Source organism: Hemitrygon akajei, chromosome 7 (assembly GCF_048418815.1).
Source record: "Hemitrygon akajei chromosome 7, sHemAka1.3, whole genome shotgun sequence".
Classification (NCBI taxonomy): Eukaryota; Metazoa; Chordata; class Chondrichthyes; order Myliobatiformes; family Dasyatidae; genus Hemitrygon; species Hemitrygon akajei.
In genome coordinates this window covers 54,688,593-54,697,475 of record NC_133130.1, presented here as the reverse complement: position 1 = coordinate 54,697,475, position 8,883 = coordinate 54,688,593, and positions in this window count along the sequence as shown.

Below are 8,883 nucleotides of genomic sequence, written 5' to 3'. Positions count from 1 at the left end.
GGAGAAGGGTTGTAATGTGAGTATTATAAAGATAAGTTAATACCAATTAGGATCATAGTAAAGGAGTTTGTAAAGAGAGATTGTTTCCAGGGTTGCAAGGTTTTCCTTCCGGTCTTTTCTGCCGGGTGCGCATTAGTGAAAACCTCTATATGCAAATATCATCCTACCATCCTAGAAAAAGTTGTTCCTTTTGGGGATGAAGTTATCAAGTGGTCCTTTTTCAAAGTAGAAGTTACTACATATTTGCATCAAAACACTTATCAGGCATAATGTATTTGTGTATTTATTTTTCTTTTTTTTCAGGATTTACTGGGAAAGTCTCAAAGATCGACCGGTCGATCACGATCGACTGGTTGGCGACCACTAGTGTACGGCACGGAGACAGTTGTGGCATCATCCAGTACCTTTCTTAATTTCCTTTCAATTGACTCTATTGCAGGGGATATGGCAAGCAAATGGTGGATAAAGCTCCAATCAAGTTGTAGTAGCCTCAGCCAATCATGTCCCTACAATGTGAAATACCACATACAAGCTCAATGTGGTTTGTTGGTTGTTGTGTTTCACTGTTACAAATATAATTCCCACAGTATAAGTTTGGAGATCTACATGCTTCAGTGCAGTATCTTTGAAATGCCAGTCAATCATTTTGTGGAATGACTGAAACAGTCAAGCCATTTTAATTAATTCACCATTAACTTCTGATGTAAGCCACATTGCTTGTCTATTGTTTGTTTTCACATTGGAAATCTCAAGAATACACAGTCTTACGTCTCATTATTATCAAATTGTCTTCAACAGCATGCAGATTAGTGTTCTTTTGGAATCTGTAATTTGACATTTTATCTCTTCCCTATGCAGCCCATTTATTTTTGGCTGTCTGACATGTTCTTTGTATGTATTCTACTTTGTTGAATTTTCTGCAAGTTTCAACTTTAAATCTGCATTGGCCTGGTGCACATGAGCCACTGCCACAACAGTAACACATTTGTTCAGGCAGGCAGGTTTCTACTTAGACAATGCAATTTTGTTCAACTCATTTTCATTCCTGACTGCAACTCAATTGTGTCTCTGCCTGCAGTTTCCATTGATACAGATATTTCAACTGCTCTTTTAAATGTGAGTTGTGCATCAGTTAGGACCAATTTTTGAACACTTTCTTGTAAGATTCCACAAACTAAATGATCTCTCAGTGCATCATTAAGTCCATTACCAAACTAACAATACTCAGACAATCTCTTCAAGTCAGCCACATAGGATGAAATGGACTCCTGTTCCTTTTGATACTGTTTTTGAAACTCAAAGCATTTTGCTATCAACAATGGCTTTATTCTAAATGTTCCTGTATTAGTGAGCTATGATGTTGCAGCCATTACAGAGGCTTGGATAGCTCAGGGGTAGGAATGGTTACTTCAAGTGTCAAGTTTTAGATGTTTCAGAAAGGACAGGGAGGGAGGCAAAAGAAATGGGGTGTGGCATTGTTGATCAGAGACAGTATCACGACTGCAGAAAAGGAGGAAGACATGCAGGGATTGTCTACGGAGTCTCTGTGGGTGGAAGTTAGGAACAGGAAGGGGTCAATAACTCTACTGGGTGTTTTATAAACCATCCAATAGTAACAGAGATATTGAGGAGCAGATAGGGAGACAGATTCTGGAAAGTTGTAATAATAACAAGGTTGTCATGATGGGAGATTTTAATTTCCCAGATATCGATTGGCATGTCCCTAAAGCAAGAGGTTTAGATGGGGTGGAGTTTGTTAGGTGTGTTCAAGAAGGTTTCTTGACACAATATGTAGATAAGCCTACAAAAGGAGAGGCTGTACTTGATCTGGTATTGGAAAATTAACCTGGTCAAGTGTTAGATCTCTCAGTGGGAGAGCATTTTGGAGATAGTGATCACAATTCTATCTCTTTTACTGAGATATTGGTGAGGGATAGGAACAGACAAGTTAGGAAAGTGTTTAATTGGAGTAATGGGAAATATGAGGCTATCAGGCAGGAACTTGGAAGCATAAATTGGAAACAAATGTTCTTAGGGAAATATACAGAAGAAATATGGCAGGAAATGTGGTGTACAAAGGCAGGTGTAAATCTAGTCAAGAAGAAAAGAAGATCTTACGAAAGGTTCAAATAACTAAGTAATGATAGAGATCTAGAAGATAATAAGGCTAGCAGGAAGGAGCTTAAGGAGCCAGAAGGGACCATAAGAGGCCTTGGTGAGCAGGATTAAGAAAAACCACAAGGCATTCTACAAGTATGTGAAGAGCAAGAGGATAAGATGTGAGAGAATAGGACCAATCAAGTGTGACAGTGGAAAAATGTTATGGAACCGGAGGAGATAGCAGAGGTACTTAATGAGTACTTTGCTTCAGTATTCACTACGGAAAAGGATCTTGGCGATTGTAGGGATGACTTACAGCAGATTGAAAAGCTTGAGTATGTAGATATTAAAACAGAGGATGTGCTAGAGCTTTTGGAAAGCATCAAGTTGGATAAATCACCAGGACCAGACGAGATGTACCCCAGGCAAGGGAGGAGATTGCTGAGCCTCTGGCAATGAGCTTTGCATCATCAATGGGGACAGGCGTGTTTCCGGAGGATTGAAGGGTTGCAAATGTTGTTCCAACATTCAAGAAAGGGAATAGAGACAGCCCAGGATATTATAGACCAGTGAGTCTTACTTCAGTGGTTGGTAAGTTGATGGAGAAGATCCTGAAAGGCAGGGTTTATGAACATTTGGAGAGGCATAATATGATTAGGAATAGTCAGCATGGCTTTGACAAAGGCAGGTCGTGCCTTACAAGGTTGATTGAATTTTTTGAGTAAGTGACTAAACACATTGATGAAGGTAGATGTAGTGCATATGGATTTTAACAAGGCATTTGATAAGGTACCCCATGCAAGGCTTGTTGACAAAAGTAAGGAGGCATGGGATCCAAGGGGACATTGCTTTGTAAATTCAGAACTGGCTTGCCCACAGAGGGCAAATGGTGGTTGTAGACAGGTCATATTCTGCATGGAGGCCAGTGACCAGTGGTGTGCCTCAGGGATCTGTTCAGGGGCCCCTACACTTTGTGATTTATATAAATGACCTGGATAAAGAAGTGGAGGGATGAGTTAGTAAATTTGCTGATGACACAAAGGTTGGAGGCGTTGTGAATAGTGGTCTGTCAGAGGTTACAGCAGGACATTGATAGGATTGAAAACTGGGCTGAGAAATGGCAGATGGAGTTCAACTGAGATAAGTGTAAGGTGATTCATTTTGGTAGGTCAAATATGATGGCAGAATATAGTATTAATGGTAAGACTCTTGGCAGTGTGGAGGATCAGAGGGATCTTGGGGTCCAAATCCACTCAAAGCTACTGCACAAGTTGACTCTGTGGTTAAGAAAGCATATGGTGCATTGGCCTTCATCAATCCTGGGATTGAGTTTAGGAACCGAGAGGTAATGTTGCAGCTATGTAAGACCCTGGTCAGGCCCCACATGCTCAGTTCTGGTTGCCTCATTACAGGAAGGCCATGGAAACCATAGAAGGGATGCAGAGGAGATTTACAAGGATGTTGCCCGGATTGGGGAGCATGCCTATGAGAATAGGTTGAGTGAACTCAGCCTTTTATCCTTGGAGCGACGGAGGATGAGAGGTGACCTGATAGAGGTGTACAAGATAATGAGGGGCATTGATCGTGTGGATAGTCAGAGGCTTTTCCCCAGGGCTGAAATGGCTAGCATGAGAGGGCACAGCTTTAAGGTGCTTAGAAGTAGGTACAGAGGAGATGTCAGAGGTAAGTTGTTTTTTTTTAAAACGCAGAGAGTGATGGGGCGGTGACAGTGGTGGAGGAGGATATGACAGGGTCTTTTAAGAGACTCCTGAACACGTGCATGGAGCTCAGAAAAATAGAGGGCTCTAGATAATTTCTAAGGTAGGGACATGTTCAGCACAGTATTGTGGGCCGAGGGGCCTGTATTGTGCTGTAGGTTTTCTATGTTTTCTATTACTTTCATGATATCAGCAGAGCTAACATCAAATGGTTTGGTTGGAGCAGCCAAACTCCTAAACAAACCATACGCCCTTACATCCAATGGACTCAGCAAAATAGGTACTGTACTTATTTCTCATTTGCCATTCCATTTGCTTCAAAAAGCTATTCAGTCCATTTAGTAAATAAAATCCATTTATCCGTTGTGTAATCAAACAGGTCAATCTTTCTGATGTAGCCAGTCATTTCTGTTTTTTTAATTTATCATTGTTATCACTCAGCACTCCCTCTTTATGAACCCATGAGTTCTTCAGTTTCTGTCTTTTTTAAAAATTTGAATGTCTTCTCCCCTTCCAAAGAACACATGCTGTGATTTTTTTCAAAATCAACCATTTTTCACTGTGCTCTTTTTAAAACTCCAATGTCTCACTGTGCTTCAACAGGTAGGTAGTTGTCCCAGATTCACTTAAAACTTCCTCATCACCACTGTTACATTTTGTAACTCTGAAACACAAAATCTATTTGAAAGGAAAAAAGAGAGCTGAGGGATATGAGTCTTAGTTTTGTTCCTCACTTTAGAGACATTCACCTATTATGTGGCAGTGTCATAATGAATGCAATTCTCTTATTTTTACATATAACCCATAATGAATTATTTAAATAAACAAGCAAGCTTAATCATACAATATGTATACAATATTACTGAAATTTTAAATGCACAAGTATCATGCAGATTGTTGTTACGGATGACAAACAACAATGGACCCAATACCAATCACTATGTTGTGTATCCCTAATTAGGCCCTGTCTATCCTGTCCATTAGAATGCATAGAACATAGAAAATATACAGCACATTACAGGCCCTTCGGCCCACAATGTTGTGCTGACCATGTAACCTACTCTAGAAGCTGCCGAGAATTTCCCTACTGCATAGCCCTCTATTTTTCTAAGCTCCGTGTACCTATTTAAGAGTCTCTTAAAAGACCCTATTGTATCCACCTCTACCAATAATTTACCTGCTACTGACATCAGTATCACCAGCCTATAATTTCCCAGTTTATTCTTCGAGTTTTTCTTGAACAATAGGACACCATTCACTGTCCACCAGTCGTTTGGCAACTCACTCATAGCTAAGGACATATAAAATTTAAATAATCTAATAAAAAAACATTATTTGGTCTCTCTGCTCTCTATTTACCCATGATTGTGTGGCTAGGCATGGCTCAAATACCATCTTTAAATTTGCTGATGATACAACCATTGATGGTAGATTCTCAGGTGGTGACGAGAGGGCGTATTGGAGTGAGATGTAGCAACTAGTGGAGTGGTGTCACCACAACAACCTGGCACTCAATGTCAGTAAGACAAAAGAGCTGATTGTGGACTTCAGTAAGACGAAGGAACACATATCAATCCTCATAGAGGGATCAGAAATGGAGAGAGTGAGCAGCTTCAAGTTCCTGGGTGTCAAGATCTCTGAGGATCTAACCTGGTCCCAACATATTGATGCAGTTATAAAGAAGGCAAGATGGAGGCTATACCTTATTAGGAGTCTGAAGAGATTTGGCATGTCAACAAATAGGGTTGTAAAGAGAGCTTTTGGTACATTGGCCTTTATAAATCAAAGTATTGAGTGTAAGAGTTGGAATGTTATGGTGAGGTTGTATAAGGCATTGGTGAGGCCAAAATTGGAGTATTGTGTGCAGTTTTGGTCACCAGGTTAAAGGAAGGATATTAATAAGGTTGAAAGAGTGCAGAGGAGGTTTACAAGGATGTTTCCCAGACTTGAGAAACTGAGTTACAGAGAAAGGTTGAATAGATTAGGACTTTATTCTCTGGAGCATAGAAGAATGAGGGGAGATTTGATAGAGGTATATAAAATTGTGATGGGTATGGATAGAGAGAATGCAAGCAGGCTTTTTCCACTGAGGCTAGGGGAGAAAAAAAACCACAGGATATGGGTTAAGGGTGAAAAGGGAAAAGTTTAAAGGGAACATCGGGGGGGGGGCTTCTTTACACAGAGAGTGGTGGGAGTGTGGAATGAACTGCCAGATGAAGTGGTAAATGCAGGCTCACTTTTAACATTTAAGAAAAACTTGGACAGGAACATTGATGAGAGGTGTATAGAGGGATATGGTCCAGGTGCAGGTCAGTGGGACTAGGCAGAAAAATGGTTCAGCACAGCCAAGAAGGGCCAAAAGGCCTGTTTCTGTGCTGTAATGTTCTATGGTTCTAAATACACTCAAAAACTTCTACAGTTGTACTGTGGAGAGCATTCTGACAGGCTGCATCACTGTCTGGTATGGGGGGGCTACAGCACAGGACCGAAAGAAGCTGCACTTTAGAGAGACAGCTCTATCTTAGGTACTAGCCTACAAAGTACCCAGGACATCTTTCGAGAGCCGTGTCTCAGAAAGGCAGCGTCCATTATTAAGGATCTCCACCACCCAGGGCATGCCCTTTTCTCACTGTTACCATCAGGATGGAGGTACAGAAGCCTGAAGGCACACACTCAGTGATTCAGGAACAGCTTCTACCCCTCTGCCATCTGATCCCTGAATGGACATTGAATCTTTGGACACTACCTCCTTTTTTAAAAAAATTACAGTATTTCTGTTTTTGCACATTTTTAAAAATCTATTCAATATATGCAATTGATTTACATGTTTATTTATTATTATTATTTATTATTTTTTTCTCTCTGCTAGATTATGTATTGCATTAAACTGCTGCTGCTAAGTTAACAAATTTCACGTCACATGCTGGTGATAATAAACCTGATTCTGATTCTCTATAGTGAAATTGGGGCTGCATTTCTCATCCACAAGCTCATTATTAAACAGCCCTGTTAGACAGGGCTTATTACATTTTGCTATTTTCTGCAAGAGTTGAATACTTGTCAATGGTTAGAATAAACAGTTTGCTTCATAGGCAAGTAAACTGTAATGATGTTTTAGCAAATCTTAAAATTTATGAATGAAGTCTAGCAATATTTGACAATATTTTGTCGCTGAGGAATTAATGTATTTCAATTAAATTTACTTTAACATGTTTTTAGATGGATAATTTCATAAAATCATGACCCTTTGAAGACTGTCAAAAAGAACCAGTTTGAAGTTATTATGTGCCTGAATACACACAGTATTGGTCCTGCCATACAAATATTGCACTGTTCTCTCACTGAAGAGTTCAACTATTCCTACAAAAGTAGAGGGTCAGAAGAACAGTTAGCTCTTTTTTTGTATTAAATAACAAATAAATAAAGCTTTTCTGCAATTCATATTGATGTCTCTCCTACCTGTTTAATAATTGTTTTTCTCAATTAGTTGTAAAATATATAGAAAACTATCTAATGTTTATTCAGTAACATTTGACACTCCTCCCTGATACTTTTTGTTCCTCTCTGACATCACCTGCCTCTGTCCTGCCAGAGTATAACAAAAGATCATTAACTTCTTTGAACAAATTTACAATGCAGGCAGAAGAAACAGTAACATTTCTGTGGAAAATTCAGTTCACCTTAAGCAGAAGAGAATCTGAAATTAACAAATCATAACTGCATTAGTCTTGGCAGTTAAAGCAATGCTATTTCCACAGTAAAATCTGCTAGACAAATAATCATTTTTCCTCTGTTATGGCATTCAGCTGACAGGAATTGTTCACAAATGAGTCCTTGTGGATGATAAATGTAGGAACCATGTGACTGCAGGGTGATCGATTGGTGGTTTGTTTACTGAAACCCATCTTCATTGACATTAGCCAGAACTTTGGAAATGAGCAGAAAGGAAGACTGCAGCTGTCACACTGTCCCATGAGTCTCTGAACCCACATTCTAATAGGTGTCTAAGTAATCTGATGTTACCTTGACATAAACAATGTAGCCCAATTAACACACTGTGACTGAAGCCTAGCAGGTGTACAGTTGTAAGATGAGCACAGATGCAATATTATGACTAAAAGACATCTATTCATACCTTTATAAAGATGAACTTTCCCTTGTCATTCTCCAGTTTGCTCTGACGGCATTATGGGATATGGTTACTTGGGGCACATTATAGCCAAGCCTGTTCCAGTTATCCTCCAATAATCATGCATACTTCTCCCAGCTGTTGTCATTGCAAAATTGGTCAACATTCCCATCACTCAATGCCTTATAATGAACATTTCAACAATGTAGAATTGAATGACATGTACTCATGTTCTAACAATATGAGGCACAGTATAAGGTCAGAGGAGAGGATTATAAATTCCTTAATTGTCTTTTTTTGATCAAGTATTTAAATTACCATTAAGTTACTCTGTTTCTTTAAAACAAAATCTACCATGTTACTCAAGGGCATTTGTAGCACAGTTCAGTGCAATGTTCCCTTATAGGTAAACAGCTTTATTTTAAGCACAATCTGGGAAAATTCTTCCGCACACTTTCAAAATAAGCTTTCTTGGCATAAGAATATAACACAAACTAAAAATTACAAGATTCCCTTAATTTTTAGCAGATGTTTATGTATTGTACTGAATAATTTTACAGAATTGTCATTCCGACCTACTTACAGAAATGTTGACAGTAATTACCTACTGCACTCACTACCCAACAAGATACACATGTCACTCACGTCCAGAGAAACAACTTCCTAACAACAGTTCATGTATTATCAGGAAGACTAAAGAATGACAACAGCAGACTTTGAGGCAACCAAATTTGAAGCGATAAAGGTTATTTGTACCTCAGGTTATTCACGTTGACAAATACTAAGGGGCTTAATGTAAAGTTTGGAATAAATAGTGGAGTTGGATAAAAAGCAATGGAACTTTTATGATCATATAAATCCAATTTATTTTTAATGCTGCTTGCTTATTCAATAACAATGAGATCCACAAACTCTCATTATTTCAGTGAGCCACAC